The sequence below is a fragment of the Lagopus leucura genome, unplaced genomic scaffold, assembly GCF_019238085.1.
Source record: "Lagopus leucura isolate 7727_CA_CO unplaced genomic scaffold, USGS_WTPT01 Super-Scaffold_100096, whole genome shotgun sequence".
NCBI lineage: Eukaryota > Metazoa > Chordata > Aves > Galliformes > Phasianidae > Lagopus > Lagopus leucura.
In genome coordinates this window covers 19,077-36,537 of record NW_024962322.1, presented here as the reverse complement: position 1 = coordinate 36,537, position 17,461 = coordinate 19,077, and the positions used below count along the sequence as shown (strand labels likewise).

The 17,461-nt window shown below is 45.8% G+C and overlaps 1 protein-coding gene across 7 annotated transcripts in view; it reads left to right on the top strand.

Annotated features, from left to right (window-relative positions):
- Positions 1-17,461, top strand: part of DTNB (dystrobrevin beta) — a 140,453-nt gene that overhangs the window by 107,084 nt on the left and 15,908 nt on the right. For 2 of the 7 annotated variants that reach the window (XR_006181676.1, XR_006181675.1), the window contains one exon: positions 12,042-12,171. The exons of the other annotated variants lie outside the window; for them this stretch is intronic. The gene's annotated coding sequence lies outside the window, so the exon portion shown is untranslated. The remainder of the gene's footprint in view (positions 1-12,041; positions 12,172-17,461) is intronic. 7 annotated transcript variants of the gene reach the window in all.

Sequence of the window (17,461 nt, the reverse complement as noted above, 5' to 3'; positions counted from 1 at the left end):
GGCTGGATGTTGTGTTGAGGGACATGGTTTAGTGGGAGCTATTGGGAATAGGTGAACAGTTGGACTGGATGAGCTTTTAGGTCTTTTCCAACCTTGGTGATTCTATGATTCTATGATCTCCACATTTCTTGAACACCTCCAGGGATAGCAACTTCACCATGCATTCCAAGGGCTGAACGTGCCCAGCTAAGCATGGACAGGATGGATGTTAGGAACAATTCCTTCTTCAAAAGGGTAGTCTGGAACTGGAACAGGCTGCATAGGGAGGTGGTGGGCTCACTTGCTGGAGGTATTCAAGAAATGTGGAAATATGGCACTGAGGGACTCCTTCAAATGAGTTGGGCCAGTCCTGATCACATCCTGAAAGAAAAAATACTGTATAAAGAGATTATTTCAGTAATGGAGTATTAAGCCACATAACCCATCACACTATTCTCTCCCACTGCTAAAATTGTTGTGTCCTAGCTAATAAAGTTCTTTTCCAGCATAGATCCTAATTTACAACAGGACCATGTTCATGTCACAGCTGGTGAGAGACTTAAATAATCTGCTAAATATTAAAACCTTTGTTTTATTGTCAAACAAACAGCCATTGGAGCTGTGCTGTTCGATATTCAGAGGAACGTTAAAGGAATTCACGGAGATGTACATCACATGTATCGTGTCTCTGGCATGTAGTACAATACATACAACAAATCCAGAAGAGCGTCAAGAGAACTGATCTGGTGCCAGACAGGCACAGAAACAGCCTCACAGCAGAGGAGCTCACATGGGAGTGTTTAAAGACTGGAATGGAAATCTTTTCCTTTCAGAAGATGGTGGGAACCGTACAGCGTTGCAGAGCAGATGAGGCTCTTGAGTGTTGAGGTTGTGTTACCAAATGGAAAAAGCGGGCACGCTGTCACCAAACCACACTCATGAGGTCATGGACATCGTGGGAGGGTTGTTCCTCAACCCCACAGATGGGCTCTTGGGAGCCCCAGTTTTCTGCAGAGAGGGTAATTCCTAACCTTGAAGAGCCGTGAAGAAGCCTCAGTGTGCTGATATCTGAATCTGGGACTGCTGTGTATGTTTTGGCATCCTCCAAAGCGGGCACAGTGGGGCTGGGTGACAGTGGGACTTGATAATCTTAGAGGTCTTCTCCTACCTTAATGATTCTATGATGCTATTCAGGGACACGGTCAGTAGGCATGGTGGTGCTTGGACTCAATGACCTTTAGTGGTTTTTTCCAACCTTCATGACTCTATGAAATTTAGAAGAGTACCTCTGCTCGCCTACCACACTGGCAGCTCTACCTGCCCAATTAAGCTGAAAAGAATTGCAGCAGTTCTTGAGTCTCACAGGCTAAGTCTGTGTGCATGGAAAAGTTCTGTGATTCTGAAGCCAGCTGGCACAGGAACACCTTGGTCTGCAGGACCTGGTGGCTGCATGCAGCACTGGGGATGGTCCCCACAGCGTGCTTGGGAGTGCTGGGGAATGTGATGGCTGAAAAGTGTCAAAGCTGTGCCAAGGAGCATTCTCACACTTCACTGCTGTAAATTACCTTGTTGCAGTGCCAGAAGCACTCCTGGGCATGATTCAATTCACTCCTATAGACAGATTTAGCTTCGGAGTAAGCTTTGAGTTTGTGCCTCCACACCACAAACCATGTTTATGGGCCTCCTAAAGGATGTCAAACCCAGAAAGACTCCAGAAGAGCCACTTAAATGTTGAGCATTTAACACTGTATTGGGAGCGAGGTCTTTCCCAACCTTAATGATTCTATGAGTAGGCATGATGATAATGAGTTGATTGTTGGGCTTGATGGTCTTGGAGGTCTTTTCCAACCTTAATGATTCGATGATTCTCTTCTATGAAGTATTGGAATAGGTTATCCCAAGAGGTGGTGGATGTCCCTGAGAACACCCAAAGTCAGGCTGGATGGGGCTCTGAGCACCTGATGGAGCTGTGGGTGTCCCTATTAATTCCCAGGGGGTTGGACAAGATGACCTTTAAAGGGGCCTTCCAACTCAAACGATTCTGTGATTCTACAGTTCTACAAAGTGCTGTCAGATGTGCAAGACAAACTAAGACAGCGAATAGCACTTGGATATTTTTTTGGTTATTTCTGACTCGTAGTAAATAGATACTTTCAAAAATAGCAGTTGAGAAAATTGTCACGGGGATCTGCAGTTTTTCCTGTGTTCCTGCTGCCCCATTAGGAGGGAACAGCCATAGCGTAGAACCATTTATGCAGAGCACTCGCTCCATTCATGTCTTCCCTGAATTGCATTCCTCTGTACTTAATCACATCTTGGACTGCACAGCCAGGAACAGGCAGGAGTTTGTTCAGTTTAATGTTTTCCAAGCTGAGAAAGACACGTATGCCAAGTCTGAACTTTTCGCCGCTACCATTTCTAACAAAGCTCTGCACAAAAGCATTGTGGCTGCACTTGCTTTTGACTTCGGGGAAAAAATATGCTTATTCATCCTAATGCACTTCAGGAACAGCTGAAGGGTTTTCTATTTTCTAAACAGATCCTCTGTCGAGAGGCTGCCCAGCATGCGCATTTTCAGTTTTGCTCCACTCGAGGTTTCCGTTTGTTTGCTTACTTGCTTTTTGAGAATCACGGCATCGTTTTGAGTTGGAAGGGACCTTCAGAGGTCGTCAAGTCCAGCTGCAATGAGCAGGGACATCCACAGCCTGGTCACGGTGATCAGAAATATGCATTATTTGCAAAAAGAGGATTAGAAGTGGAACAGCCTTGCGCACAGAGCAGTTCCTTTGGGTGTACTGTAGGCAGACAAGGAGAGCCAGGGGGGCTCCAGGAGCCCCAGGAACTTCTTCCTGCATTCGGGGCACTGCTCCCTCCTTCCTAGGGCTTTATATTTTGTTAAGCAAGCAAAAGGAGAGGCCCTACTGCCTTACTGGGCTGATACAGTTGGATAAAGCAGAGCCTCAGATGAAGGGTTCAGCTGCACAATGAGCTGACTTTGACAGCAAAGCCAGCTTGAGACATTCCTTTTCCCGTGCCAATATTCCCTGCTCCAGCAGTTATGTTCTTGCAGTTTCTGAGGGGCCGTGCTCCAAATCAGAGCACTGACATCGTTCTAATTAAAGACAGCATTCCTAGAAAAAAAAGATGAAACGGGAAATTCTTGTACCTACACCTTCGTTGGCCTCATGTCAGATCTTCAAGAAGTACAGATCTGGGCTGAAAGAGACTGGGAGAGGCTCTGCAGCAGATCAGAGAGGTTGCAGAAATGATGCGCAGTGTCCCCACAGAGTCAGCGATGGTTTGGAAGAGCGCGTTCAGTGCTTAGGCTCGTTCTGCAGGAGTGTTTCATAGGTCATCATGAAGCATCTCGTATGCAGAGTGTCTTTTTTTAGAGGTAGATATTCTCCCTCTAATGAGTGTTTCCATCCTGTGCTGCTTGTTCACGAGAATTCATTGCGGTGCAAGCAGTGGGATTTTTCATTTCGCATGCATGTCTCCACCAAAGCATTTGTTGCCACAATTTGGGGTGGATATTCATGAGCTTCTCAAGGTTGTGTTTTTGTTGTGGAGCTATCATTGAGATGACTGCAGAGATACGCTGCGAGGATTTGCATTTGTTTGGCAAGATTGAGTTTCACGCGCTGCTTGTTTTGTCCGTAGGAAATGTGATGCTGATGATGGGTTTGGCAAGACTGAAAGTCGGAAGACAGAATTCAGGAATAATTTATCTTTCCATAGTTTATTCAAGCATAGATTGCAACTGGTTAAATGATATCTGTGTACAGTCCGGGATGTGAAATGCCTCTGTGCTCCCCAGCTGAATTTCACAGCTATGCTGATGGTTCTACAACAAATCTTGATTGATGTTATAGTCAAAGACTTGATCTAGTTTGTAGATAAGCTTATTTATCTACAAACTGCTTAAGTTTGTAGAGATGCAGACAGTGCCTGCATACCTCCTCAATGTGTGCAAAACAACGTCCAGTACCACGTGTTGTAGGTATGCCTGTCTGTAGAATTCTGACCTTAACCAAAAGGAGAGCTAGACCAGATGGCCTTTAAGAGTCCCTTCCAACTCAAGTGATTCCATGAAAATACACAACTATACTTCTTGTCTTTCTGGATCAACATGAGTGTGCCCATTTCAGAGACAGGGAAAACTGATCCTTTTTTAGACACTCAAGGCTACCCAACAAGCTGTTGATGAAATTCAAATGAGAAGGGTTGCTTGCATCTTGGCTGTCACCTGCATGGGGAATTGGTTCTTGTATGCCGTCATGGGAAGTATGGGAGAAGCCCGTAGAGCAGCTGCACAGGCTGTAGCTCGGTGCTTAAGAACTGCACCTTGCAGGAGCTATGTCCACAGAGCTGAACTCTGGACACTTAGTGGAGGGGAAGGTGTATGGTGGTGTTAATCTCCTGTAATTCAATTGCAGAGAAATTAATATTAAATATGTTTCTGTGCGTGCATTTGCAGTGCTTTCCCTCCTATCATTATGCAAGCATAGGAGGGTAATCAAAGCCACATGAAGGACATCTGGATCCAGCGCTGGTTTATGTGGCACCTGGCCCTTATTAATAGTAATGAGGAAATAGCAGTTTGGGATTTCTTGACCTCACATGAAATTCATTTCGCTGGGCAAAGGTTGCGAGCAGATGGCAGCAATTGGGGCTCATTTCATCATCTGTTACACAGACTTTATGGCTTCGTTTTGCCCCTTTCCTTTGTAAGGAGCTACCTCCTCTCTTTTTCTACCTCCTCTCTTTTTAAAAGTTGTCTTTTTTCAAAGAGAGTCCCGAAACATCTTGTTAAAGCATGTTATGTGCAGCACGAGCGTTTAGGTACGGGCTGATACAACAAAATAATCCCTCTGAGCATAAATCACTCTTTTGCTCACTGTGTTGTAAACTTCCATCTTTTTGAAGTCGGTAGTTTCTTCTGGGTGATTGGCACCTCTCCAATTTGTTCTGTATTTCCCCAGCCCACAAATACACTTTTGCACTCTGTCTTTGTGCAAATTAAAGAGAGATGAGGAGGCACAGCCGCATCATCGTCCGCATAAAGCACCGTCTCAAACCAGCATTGGGGTCACCGAAGTCTCATTTAATGATGAACCTCAATGAGTTGTGTGCAAGTGGGCAGTTTTTGAAGAGCACAGAGCGTCCAGAGTAAGGGTTTTTGTCTTCAGTGCTCGGCATCTGCCTCCCTGTTGTCACCTTTATTGGGTGACCCTTATTTTCCTTTATATTTTTTAGTAGTTGGAGCTGATTCAAAGCACGCTAGAAGATAAACCTCGAAATTACAGGTGTAGTGCTGTTTGGTATTAGGGAAACACTATGAATTCAAGACCTAGGAAATGATGAGGTTTGATATTTGCTTGCTCAGATGTGATGTTGGCCATTAGTGTGATGGCTTCTGTGCTGCGACAACACGTATTTACAACACCCCTATCAAAAAAATCACAGTGCATCGATATAGTCAATGTACACCATGCTGCAGAAATGAAACACCAGGCCTGGAATCTATTTGTCCAACGTGCTTGATCAAAATAGCCTTACCTTGGAGCCTGATGGTAGGAAATATCCATTCCAGCCACACACTTTGCCTTTCACAATGCATTCAAAATGAAACCTCTTGGAGGTTTTATTTATCAAAGCAAAATGAAAGTGGTTCTAACTACTGACATTGTGCAACTCATACTGGTTCTGGGGATAAATGCTTGTTTTGTATTTGTGATTTACTCACTGCTGCAAATACCTCTTCAATTCTGCAAGCCCAAAGTAGATGTATTCAAACCCACAGTAAATCAAAGTAGTAGAGAAAGAGAAAATCTCAGTATTTTGACTGATCAGCATAAGATGGTGCTCCAGAACACTGACAGTTCAATTCTGTGTTTCTGACAGCGTTAATGAGTTCATCAAATTAAATTAACTGCAAAACTCTAGGTCCATGGTGTTGGTTGGTTGGGTTGCGCCAGTGCTACTGGTGCACATACAAACAGCACTGGGGAGCAGTGCTCTCCTGGTGACTTGAGGGCATGGAGTTCTGTGATCCAGTCATTTCTCTTAAAGATTTCTGTATTTTTTCACCCACTACTGATCAGCCTCAGGGCTCCGTATGACCTCTTTAAGCTGGATGTCAGTGGTCGGGTTCAGTGTGGCCCAAATTACAAATATCACAGGATCCCTGTGATACTTGGACTTCCAGAAATGATCCAGTCCAACCCCCTGCTAAAGCAGTTTCCCTACAGTAGGTTATATCCCTGCACGCATTCCTTCTTCTCAGTGTGAAAGACCTGAACCTTTGATTTCAATATCTGTGATACCATAGACAATCCATGACCCAATGGAAGACTCTTCATTGTCAGTGTCTGATCCCAAGACTTACTGCCATCGTCAGGAGTAGCAGCAGACCACACATCCCCAGTGGTGTAAGGAGGTTCCTTCAGCAGAGGAGTGGCCTCTGGCAAAAGATGAAGAATCACAGAATCACAAAATTGCAGGGGTTGGAAGGAACCTCAAGAGATCATCAAGTCCAACTCCCCTGCTAAGGCAGGTACCCTACAGTAGGTCGCACAGGTAGGCATCCAGACAAGTCTTTAATATGTTCATAGAAGGAGACTACACAACCTCTCTGGGCAGCCTGTTCCAGTGCTCTGTCACCCTTACAGTAAAGGAATCAAAAGGAGCTCTGAGCACCACCATGTCCAACCTCCCTACCTGGGAAGCCATTGCCATAGTGCTTGATAGGCTTACAGTACAATTACTGTACTTGTGATAAGAAATCAGGCCTGACTGTCCAGGAGGCTTTGACTTCGGCATCCTCCAAGGTGGGCTTGATGAGGGCGGCATGACCATTGGACTAGATGGTCTAAGAGGTCTTTTCCAACCTTAATGATTCTGTGATTCTATAAATGTCCTTTCTAGCTCTGTACTATTTCATTTTTTGCTAGGGCCCTTGGTCATCACCACTGCAACCACTGGACTAAAATCTGGCCTTGACTTCTCTGGACCACATGTAGACCATCATCTACAAGGCACCCACCAAGGGCACTCTTGCCTGCAAATAATGTCATTACTCACGTGGGTGAGGTTATTTGTTTGCAAAGTGCTTGCAGAATCCTTGGACTACCACCAGCCTTGTAGACGACTCATCTGCATTCATTATTGCTTTTTTTAAGAGCCAAGCATGTTAAAAAAAGATGACAAATCTTTGAGTATTTTGTAGGTAGCACACTTCAGAGAAGTAGTGAAAGTTGCTAAGTTACCCGTTGCTACTTAACTCTGAAAATTTATAAAAGCGTGGCTTTGGAGAGTGTGGAGATGACTAGTGAAGGGCACCTCAAAACTTTCATTTTCTGCAAAAGCACAGATAGATTTATCCAGAGAAACTCAGCTCTCATCATAGCACAGCAGTGTTTCTCAGACCCGATATAACTATTTGTTCCTATTTCTCAAATGGGTTTTGAAAGTGCACCTTGTTCACTTTCTGCAGGAATTTGTATTCATAATATTCCATCAACAGCCTTGTGACCAGACTGCGTGCGATGTGCCATTCCCCAGACATCCACAGAATTGTTCTGCTTTTCATTTGTGTGGGTCTGAGAGACGGACAGGCTGGTGCTCCAGATGTGGCCTCCCCAGGGAAGAGCAGAATGGAGGAGATCCTCCCTCGCCCCACTGTCCATGCTCCCTGCAGTGCGCCCCAAGGCTTGTTGGCCTTCTTGGCCATTAGAGGCATGTTGCTGCCTCATGGTCTACTGTTGGTCAACGGTTGATCAACCAGAACACCATTGGCTTTCCTGGCCACAAAGGCAAACTGCTGGCTTATGGTCAACCATTCGTCAACCATTGGTCAACTGTAGATAAACCAGAACATCCAGGTTCAGCTGGTGGAGCTGGTGCTTTGTGTTTGCCTGCAGGCTGCGCACCTAAGGTCACCTCCTGTTTGAAGCCCTTTCTGGAACCTCTGATCCCTTGCTGCAGCTGTCCATTCCTGAGAGCACCAGAAGAGCGAGTCCTTGCTCACCATTGGTGCCCTCTGGAAGTCCCCAGCCCCTGGTGTCAGTGACTGCACTGCCATCACGCAGTGGCTTCACCACTGCTATGGTAAAAAGTTTCGTGCAACACCCCAAAAAGGTGAGATTTGAGCTGAGATTCAACTCAGAACAGCCCGCCAGAGGGCTCACATTTAGTCATTGCATGTCTCAACTTTTCAAGCGCAAGTAGGCAGCAACCTTCCTCGTTCAGCTGCTGGAACATCTCTGCAGTTTGTCAGCCCTGCTGGTTCCAGGCTGAATGCCGATCCTTCTCGTGAATAATGCATTATTTTTCCACATTCCAGGCTGCTCTTTGCTTTTGCACTGCAGGCTGCATACTGCACTGGCTCAGATGTGCTCCCTGCCTCTGTCCCAGAGCCAGCACTGGAATTTATATGGGAGAGCCCACGGTCTGTGTTTCTGAGCTAACCTGTGCCTGTTGCAACACCTTGCATGGCACAGCACTGGGTTCTGGCAGCAGGTCAGACTGGCAGCACCTGTGTTGGCTGCTGTCACCAACACAGCTTCCCAAGCACGGTCGCTGGTATCCTTGAGGACCGCATAAAATACTTGGAGAGCATTCCAGGAAATTGTGGAAGCCGTGAAGAATTTAAGTATTTTCCCGAGTTTTCTGTCCTCGCTCACATTTGGTCTTCATTGGCTTCCCCCCTTTTTTTTGCCAACGAATTCAAACCTCGAGCCACGTTTTTATGGAGCTGGAGAAGCCCTGAGTGCTCGGTTGCTTTCACACTTCTCTCCAACACAACGGTCACACGTTTAAACAACAGATGAGCAACCTTGTAAATCCACCCGGGGTTTTCTCCTTTTTCAGAGTGTCATTAATTAATGATTAATTCTCACATCCAGTGAGTAACTGTTTCCATCACCACCCTGACATCACTCTCCCCTTGGGACTGCTCTATTCCTTTCTTTCTCCGCGTGCATCAGCCCAATCTCCAGGGTTCAGTTTGGAGCCAGGATTGCTCTTCTCTTCCCTCACCTGGTTGCCACCGTGGATTTGGCATCAGAAGTGGTCAGATAAAGTATGACACTGTAACACAAATTGAGGTATTTGTTGAGTCTGCAGGATTTCTGGCTTGAGAATGGCCAGGTTGGGGTTGGAGAGGTGATCCAGGCGTTCCAGGAGACACCAAAGATCACACTGGACAGGACTCTGTGCACCTGATGGAGCTGTGGGTGTCCCTGTTCAGTGCAGGGAGTTGGGCAAGATGGCCTTTAAAGGTCCCTTCCAACTCAAACCATTCTGTGATTCTGTGATTCTAACCAGCTTTGGTTAGATTCCCACAAACTGTATTGAATAACACAAGTGTTTCAAGCACAGAGAAATCAGATTTTTCAGTAATTGCACAATGCTACAAGAAACAGTTTTCTCTGTTAATGGATTTCAGTCATTTATCTATTCCTTGAAGCAGATGCTTTTTCCTCAGAGCAGCCTCTTTTAAAAGACTGAAACGTTTGAATTGCTGAGGAATGCTGCTGTTCCCTACGACTGTTGTTTACTCACTCCAAGTTTGTGTTGTCTGAATGTAGAAAATGATTTTTGTTTAAGAATAAAAAATCTTCAAGACTTGTAAATTCACCTCTCGGTGAATACTTTTATGTTTGGGAAACATTTGCATAGCAAAAGGTTCTCAACTATTAGGAAATGTTGCACATACGAATTTCATGGTGCTAGTACATTGATGTTTGACACCTGCTTCTGAGGATGAGCTCATAGGCTATTTCCTACATGACATTTGGTAGTTTGTTTAGCCAGAAATGTCTCTAAAGTTGGACTTGGTGATCTTTTCCAATCTTGATTCTATGGTTCTGTGATAAAACACAATGGTAAGAAGGGTCCGTTGGTGTCCATCGTGGTTTACCCCCACGGTACATCGTACACCGTGAAAAACACGTTGTCTCCATTCCAGGATGAATGTACACACCTTCAGTTTCCAGCTGGCTCTGATTTTCCCTTTCCTGACTAGATTAAACACCTCTGCTGTTCTGTATTTTCATCTGGAGAATACACGTGCCCAAAGTGAGCTCTTAATTACCTTTAGGATGCTCTGGGAAGGGGGAGGCATCCCAGACTGCTGCCATCAGTGATCTTTACAACTCTTGCAGTAACGCCTCTGTTTGGCTTTCCTCTTCACAGCACCTTCTTCTTCTCACTCTTTGTCGCTCACTGTAGCGTCCAGAATTATTTTGCTCAAGTGTTTCAATACCATCACCATTGACACCCACTTATTGACTCCTAGGCTAACTGCTCTTAACTACTCAGTCATTCTGCTCTTCCTGTTTAATACTATCGAGGAAAATAATACATCACTTGGAGCTTCCCTCTCACTTCAGCATTTATTAAAATGGATATCAGCAGACCTAAAACCTTGTCAAGCATCTCTGTGGGGACTCTTGGGTTCAAGTCATCCAACCTGCTGCCTTTAAGGTAAGTATCTTCAGAAAGCAATGTGCTGAATAGCAAAAATGCTGTACAGAATCCACTTATAAAACCTGCTCTCAGAACAGGCACCAATCTTCTCAGCATCAATCATTTCGTCTTGGTGCACCACGATGAAGCGTGGTTTGTTTTGTAGAAGAGAATTGTCATTTCTAACCCATCTAGGCACAAACAGTGTTCCTTGTGGAACCCTGGCAGACCCAAAGAGTCATAGAATCATAGAATGGTTTGGGTTGGAAGAGACCCTTAAGATCATCTAGTTCCAATTCAAATCTAACAAAACCACACAACTTCACTTCTCTGATTGGCAAGCAGTTGCTTAAAGAACATCTCATTCTGAGCCCTCATTTGCTGTGATACTTGATTGGGTTAGCACTCTTTATATCAGTTATCTCACTGATCCTTTGTAGTCAGATCCTGGAATTCTGTATTCTGTAGGAAAAATACTTAAGGAGAGGCACTGCTACCCACACACATCTTTTCCTCTTCACTTTTCCTAAGTGGAAAAGAGTTGGATTTAAGATTTCAAGCACATAACATAGAACCATAGAATCATTAAGACCGCAAAAGACGTCCAAGATCGCCAAGTCCAACCATCAACCCATTCCCACCATGACCAGTCACAGACTCATTCAGGTTGAACAAGACCTCCAAGATTACAAAGTCCAACCATCAAAATTTCTGCAATCAAAGCGCTGATGCAACCAGTTTTTATTGTTAACCATCATTTATTTTTCTTTGCTTCTTCTTTGGGCACCGACTTTGGGATATACCCAAAGAATTTCTGGTGTCTTTCAGTCTAGGTTTTCACAACACCGTTGTCCTTAGTTGGTCTCTGTGCTCCTTATGAGTGCATAAGGATATTCTCAGGATATTCTGTGATTAGGTAGCAATAATATTTTCTCTTTTTCAGAGTTAGAAAACATAACGTGTGTCCCTCTTTTCTCCTTCATGCCACGAATTCCTCCTTCTGATAGAGGAGGAAGCACCATTGTGATTTATGGCAAGTGTGGACCTGGTACCCAATTCCAGTTCCCATTCCCAGGGCTTCTCCATGCCACTGCTGTTCTGAGCCATTCCTGATCTGCAGTGTTCTGATCTTCCTCTGTATTAATGATTCATCCTAACCTTTATGTCATCAGGAAGTTTCATTAGAGCGTGGTTATTTTTGTGCGCGTAATTAGAATATTAAATAGACAAATCCTTGAGGATTCATCTATTGCATATCACTTGCATCCTCCAGCCTGCAGATCATCTTTCAGCAGAACCCTTTCTCTTCTCTCTCTTTCATGGCAACAGATAACCACAAATCATGGCTCTGCCTTGCTGGCTGACCTGTGCTGACAACTGTTAAAGAGAGCAAAACCAAACACTGCGTTTATCTCCTTGTAACCTGTTATTGTGCAATGCCTCGGGCAGATTCCTTGATCCGGAGTATCACGTAACGACTCTGTGCTCTGAGCTGGGAGATTCTGGGTGTCTGTCTCATGGTCACAAATGGACTGGCCATTTTTTCAGCATCTCACGTGCTCGCTTCCCGTATTTTTGTTGTTTTTTGGCAGTGGTTATCCCATCGGGCTGACCAACATGACGTTATTCTTTGGATGCATTAAGCTGGTGCTTCAAGATGTGTGTCTTGTTGGAAGTTGCAGGCTTTGGAAGCTTTTTCCCTGCTCGTGCAGGATTACAAAGGTACTTCTTTGTTGTCAACATCTGTCAAGTATTTAGGCAGAACTGTGGTTTGTGTACAACTTTCTTGTAAGACACATGCCCTTGCCTGCTTAGAAGCTCATGTGCAAACTTGTTTATATGCTGTATTTTTAGCTTCATATTCTTGCTACCAAGAATTTAATCAGTGACTTTAAAAGCTGGATGTATTCAGAGCCCCATTAGTTCTGGTACTTATCCCCTAAGCTCCTTAATTGGGTGGCATCCATTATCATAGCCCATATTTCCTGGCCAACAGCTACCAGCACTTCTCTTAAGCCATAGGCTGCCTATGTGGAGGGAGAAACGGATCCCCACAAGCCAAATGTCAGGGGATGAGTTTTGTGTTTTAACGTGCTTTCTCAGAGTCACAGAACCGTTTGAGTTGGAGGGGACCTTTAAAGGTCACCCAGTCCAACTCCCCTGCAGTGAACAGGGACACCTACAATGTGTCAGTTGTTACAGCTTCTAGATTTGTTTCCTGACACACAGCATAGAATCATCGAATCATTAAGATTGGAAAAGACCTCTTAGATCATCGAGTCCCTCTTCGTTGCAGGGGAGTTGGACTAGATGACCTTTAAAGGTCCCCTCCAACTCAAACTATTCTATGATTCTGTGGTCCTGGAGGCACCATGCCACCACATCACCTTCCTGCTGCTCATCAAGGTGAGCCCACAGCAACCTGCCATGCTGAGGACTGGGTCCATGCACATCCTGGAAGTTTTCTAAGAGCAGGCGACTTCTCCCCTGTGTCCAACCTGCAGTGATCAGCACAGCTCTCAGTGCTCTGCTGCCATGGTGTAATTGTGCTGGAAGTCAAGCAGAGCTGCAGACCACCTTCTGATCATGCTCATCTCAGGTGAGCATTCCTGGGCATTTTTATGGCTGGGAAATTGGGTCTGGGGCCCTTTGTGTATGCTTGAGTAATGTCTGTCTCCATGGAAGTGTTCGACAAACGTGCCAATGTGGCACCAAGGGGTCAGTGGGCATGGAAGAGTTGGATTGTAGGGGTCTTTTCCAACCTGAATGATTCTATGATTCTATTTAGGGACATGATCAGAGGGCATGGTGGTCTGGATTGATGGTTGGTCTTGATGCTCTTGGCTTTTCCTTAAAAGAGGTCTTCTCCAACTTCAACAATTGTACAATTCTGTGAGGAACAGGCATTGCTGGCAGCCCCCACTTGCTCCAAGCTCTCTGAGTGCCCCCAGAACAGAGCCAGGACCTCTCGTCTGGCACAGCCCAGGGCTGGGGCTGTGGGGTGAGACCCCAGAGGGCTTCTGTGGGAGGAGGGCACCGGAGCAGAGCTGAGGTGGAAATCTTTCTATCCGTGTTGGGTTGCAGATGAGTTAACGGGGTGAGAGTGCCAGCTGAGATGGCTGAAAACACGGCACGGATAATTTTGAAAGATAACACTTGCTTTTAGGCTTTGTAATGCAAGTCCGCCAGGGGATTGTATGGGAACTGAAACTGTAAGAGCCCTGGGAACACTGCAAGGAGAGAGCGAGCCAGGCAGGAGTGGGGAAGCACTCGAGGCCGGTGAAGGGAACAATCTGGTACATATTGAGTGCAGGGACTGAATCCCCGCGTGAGGCCCTGCTGGAAGGGGGGACGGCACATGCCCCACGACTGTGGAAATGGTGGATGAAAGCAAAAATGTCAGGCTTTGAAAGAAGCGAGGAGAAAGAAGGCATTCTGTGTGGTAACCAAGATTTTATTGTTTCCTGATCCCTGCTCTCTATCCCACAGCTGGGGGGATCGGGAGGAATGAAAACAAACAGCGTTCCGTGAATGGAGGAGCTCAGACGGTGCTCTGGGACTGGAGAAAATGAGGGTTTTCCTACTGACCCATGGAAAAAAACAAATGGAGTTTCCTCTTCCTCCTCCCCCCTTCCTTCTATTGTGATACAGCAAGGATCATCCTTGCTGCTCTTCACCTCCCAGAGCCCTCGGTAGCGTTGTCCTCATGGTTGAACTCGTTGGTAGCATTGGACTTGACCCTGAGGGACTTTTCCATCCAATGGTGCTGCAGTTCCATGGGATGCAGTGCTCTCGTTGCCACAGTCAGCACCAACCACTCACCCCCCCTGGCAGCGGGGAAGCTGCATACAGCAGTTGCCCTGAAGCAGCGGGTTATCTGTGCATTACAATTAACGCTGAAAAGGCAAATTGGAAAAAGAGCTGAGTAATGCAATCAGGTTGCCAGAACAGCAGTGGAAATAGCGCTGAGGCTGGGAGATCTACCAGCTTGGCAGCAGGGCGCGATGAGTCCTGCCCTGTGCTGCAGCATTTGCATTCCACCGTTGTTAATTAACACGGGGTATAATGCTTCACTGCCGGCTCCGCGCTCCGCGAGGCGTTGCTGTGTCTGTGTGCATCTGATCTAATTCCACGGGCAGTGGTTGCACATGGCTGCAACGCGGGGGTCCGGCGCAGTGCTGGCTGGGGGCTGTGCTGGAGGGTTTGCAGTGCGTTCCCCCTCCCCGTGAGCCCTCTGTAGATATGTGTCTGTATTCCTATATATATATTTCTGCATGTTTTATGGCTGGCTGCGCTAACGAGCTTTGTAGTGTGCCTCTACATGAGTGTCAATTTTACTGTAATGCATAAAATGGAGGCAGGAAGTGTGTGCCAGCAGATCGCCTGGGCTAATGTGCCACAGAGGACGGTGGAATTTAATTTCCCTACAGCAATAAGGTTAACAAAACGTATTGGTGGGGCGTCTGAGCTTCGCAACATTATTTTCGGTATTTTAGTCTCTAAAAGAATATTTGCAGAAAAAAGGGGTGAATTATCTTTGGCGTAGGTTTTGATCAAGATGGTTTCACCTGTAGCACTAAAGGAGTTTTTTTTTTCTCCACTTCTGGTTAGCATCAACAGTTTTTCAAGTAGCAGCAAGAAAGCAAACCACAAATGGCAAAACCAAGCAGTCCCCGCTCGCATCACTTGGTTTCTCCCCACGGGGAGTGTCATTAATGACCATCTGGACGAGGGGATTGATTGCATCCTCAGTAAGTTTGCAGGTGACACAAAGTTGGGAGGATGTGCTGATCTGTTCGAAGTTAGGAAGGTTCTACAGGGGGATCTGGATAGGCTGCATCGATGTGCTGAGACAACAAGTCCAAGAATTTCTTCTCATAAAGAGCAGTGCTGCGGTGGCACAGCTGCCCAGGGAGGTGGTGGGTTCACCATCCCTAGGGGTGTTCAATCAATGTGGAGATGCGGCACTGAGGGACATGGGGACGTGGTGGGATGTCTTGGGGTTGGGCTTGGGGATCTTAGTGGTCTCCTCCAACCTGACTGATTCTTTGAATCTGTGATTCTACAAAAGCAGGTGAAGACGAGGCCCTGTGCCAAATTAGCTTGATGGGATCCTGGTTTTCATCACAGGTTAAAACAATTCAGGTACATCTGTGTTAGAAAAAAGCATTGCTGCTGTAGTTCTCCTCTGCAGTGCTGCAGGTAAATCTGGAACAAATCCTTTCTGTAGTATCGAAGCAGCACGGAGCTGGTGAGCCTCATCCAACAGCAGCTACAGCTTTGGTTGTGGAAGTTTTCTCCAAGGTCACTCGTCAAGCTTTTCCTGTTAGAATAGAGAGACGTGTAAATTGAAATTCCTCTATAGTTCATTATTTCTGCCCTGAATTAATTACTGTTCAGTCTTCCTGCAAGGGACTTGGATTTGCTCATGGCATCAAACAGGAGAAGATTGCAAGGGCTTCAGGGAGCGTGTTGAGAATTCGAAATTATCCTGAAAAATTGCAGGAATTTTTGGTGAAGGAAAAAAAATGAAGAAATTGTGTTTTTACTTGAGAGCAGAGGGGACTGAGAGCAGGTTTTGGAAATCTTTGAGTGCACAGGCAATCAACCCAAAGAGAAAGGAAGCACTGCTGTCCTCGTCCCGAGGAGCGGAGGTTTCAGTGCTGAAAATTTCATTTAGGAATTTCATTTAGGCCTTAGGAAAATGTGAATGAAGAGGTTTGTGAGAGCATGTTGGATAAACATCTGTCAGGAGGGGATTTTTGAGAGCCGGTCCAGCTGTAGAGTGAATGGAGAGTGGGCTGTCTCCTAACAGCTGTGTTTTTTGTGATTCTGTTCATGTCAGGCCTGTGTCAGCAAGTAGCCCCCTATTTCAGCACCTTACCTTTGTAATTAGCAGCTTTCGTTAGTTCTAACCTGGACAGAAGTGCCTGACATCACACATTGCTTATTGATGCAGGAGTGGGGTGACTGGAAGGCTGAGCCCAGGCCACCACCAGCCCCACAGGAGCTTGTTAACAAGTTCAGAATTATGGGGGGTTCCTGGCCAAGGAAGCATCGATCAAGTGCCCTTTGGATGGATAATTTCTGTTATTTTTTTACTGAGTCTTGTCTGTAAAACTTACCATCTCCTCAAGGACAGAAGTCAAACCATGGAACCAGAGCCATGAAGCTCGTCGAGATCTCTGTGGTCATCAAGCCATCATGGTGACCATCCCCACTCAAAGAACCACAGAATCACTCAGATTGGAAAAGATGTCTGAGATCATAAGTCCATCCCCAGCCCATCCCACCATGCCCACTGTTCACCACATCTCCACTTATAAACTTAGGTGGCAGGGCCTGTTTGCAGCACATCAGTTGTCTGGCAGCCACTCACAGGATAAAAACTTTAAAAAAAACACAAAGAATGACTTTTATGAGTGAGCTTGATTCTTTTGTCAAGGATTACTCACTAACCTGCCTGTGATAGCCCATAATATTCACTTTAATAAAATATTTGCACTCTTCAGCGCTCATAAATTTTCCCAATATTTCAGGGCGTTTCTAAACAAAATTAACCCCGGCGCAGGGAGCGTCTCAGCTCATTGCTTTCAGGCTTTCCGACACTACTTATTGCATTGGCTCAGCCCCAAAATGAGCAAAGGAATGCAAGGGCACTGCAGCGTTTGGATTGTATATGTGTGAAATTCTAAACACAGATGATGTAGGCTAGGCGGGTGACCTGTACATCCGTGGAGAGTGCAACTTGATTTCCAACTTGACAGCTTTTTGTTGAAATGAAGGGGATGGATGGGGCCTGCAGGCTGCAAGCTGTGGAAATCCGGGGCAGGGCAAGCCGTGAGGCTGTGGTAGATGTCACTCAGTGTGAGCCTTGGGAATTATCCTGAGATCAGTCTCAAGAGCTGCCTTGTATTTCTTAAATAAGGGCAGAAAAGAAGATGGTATCATAGAATCGCAGAATAGTTGGGTTGGAAGGGACTTAAAGATCATAGAGCCGTGGAATGGTTGG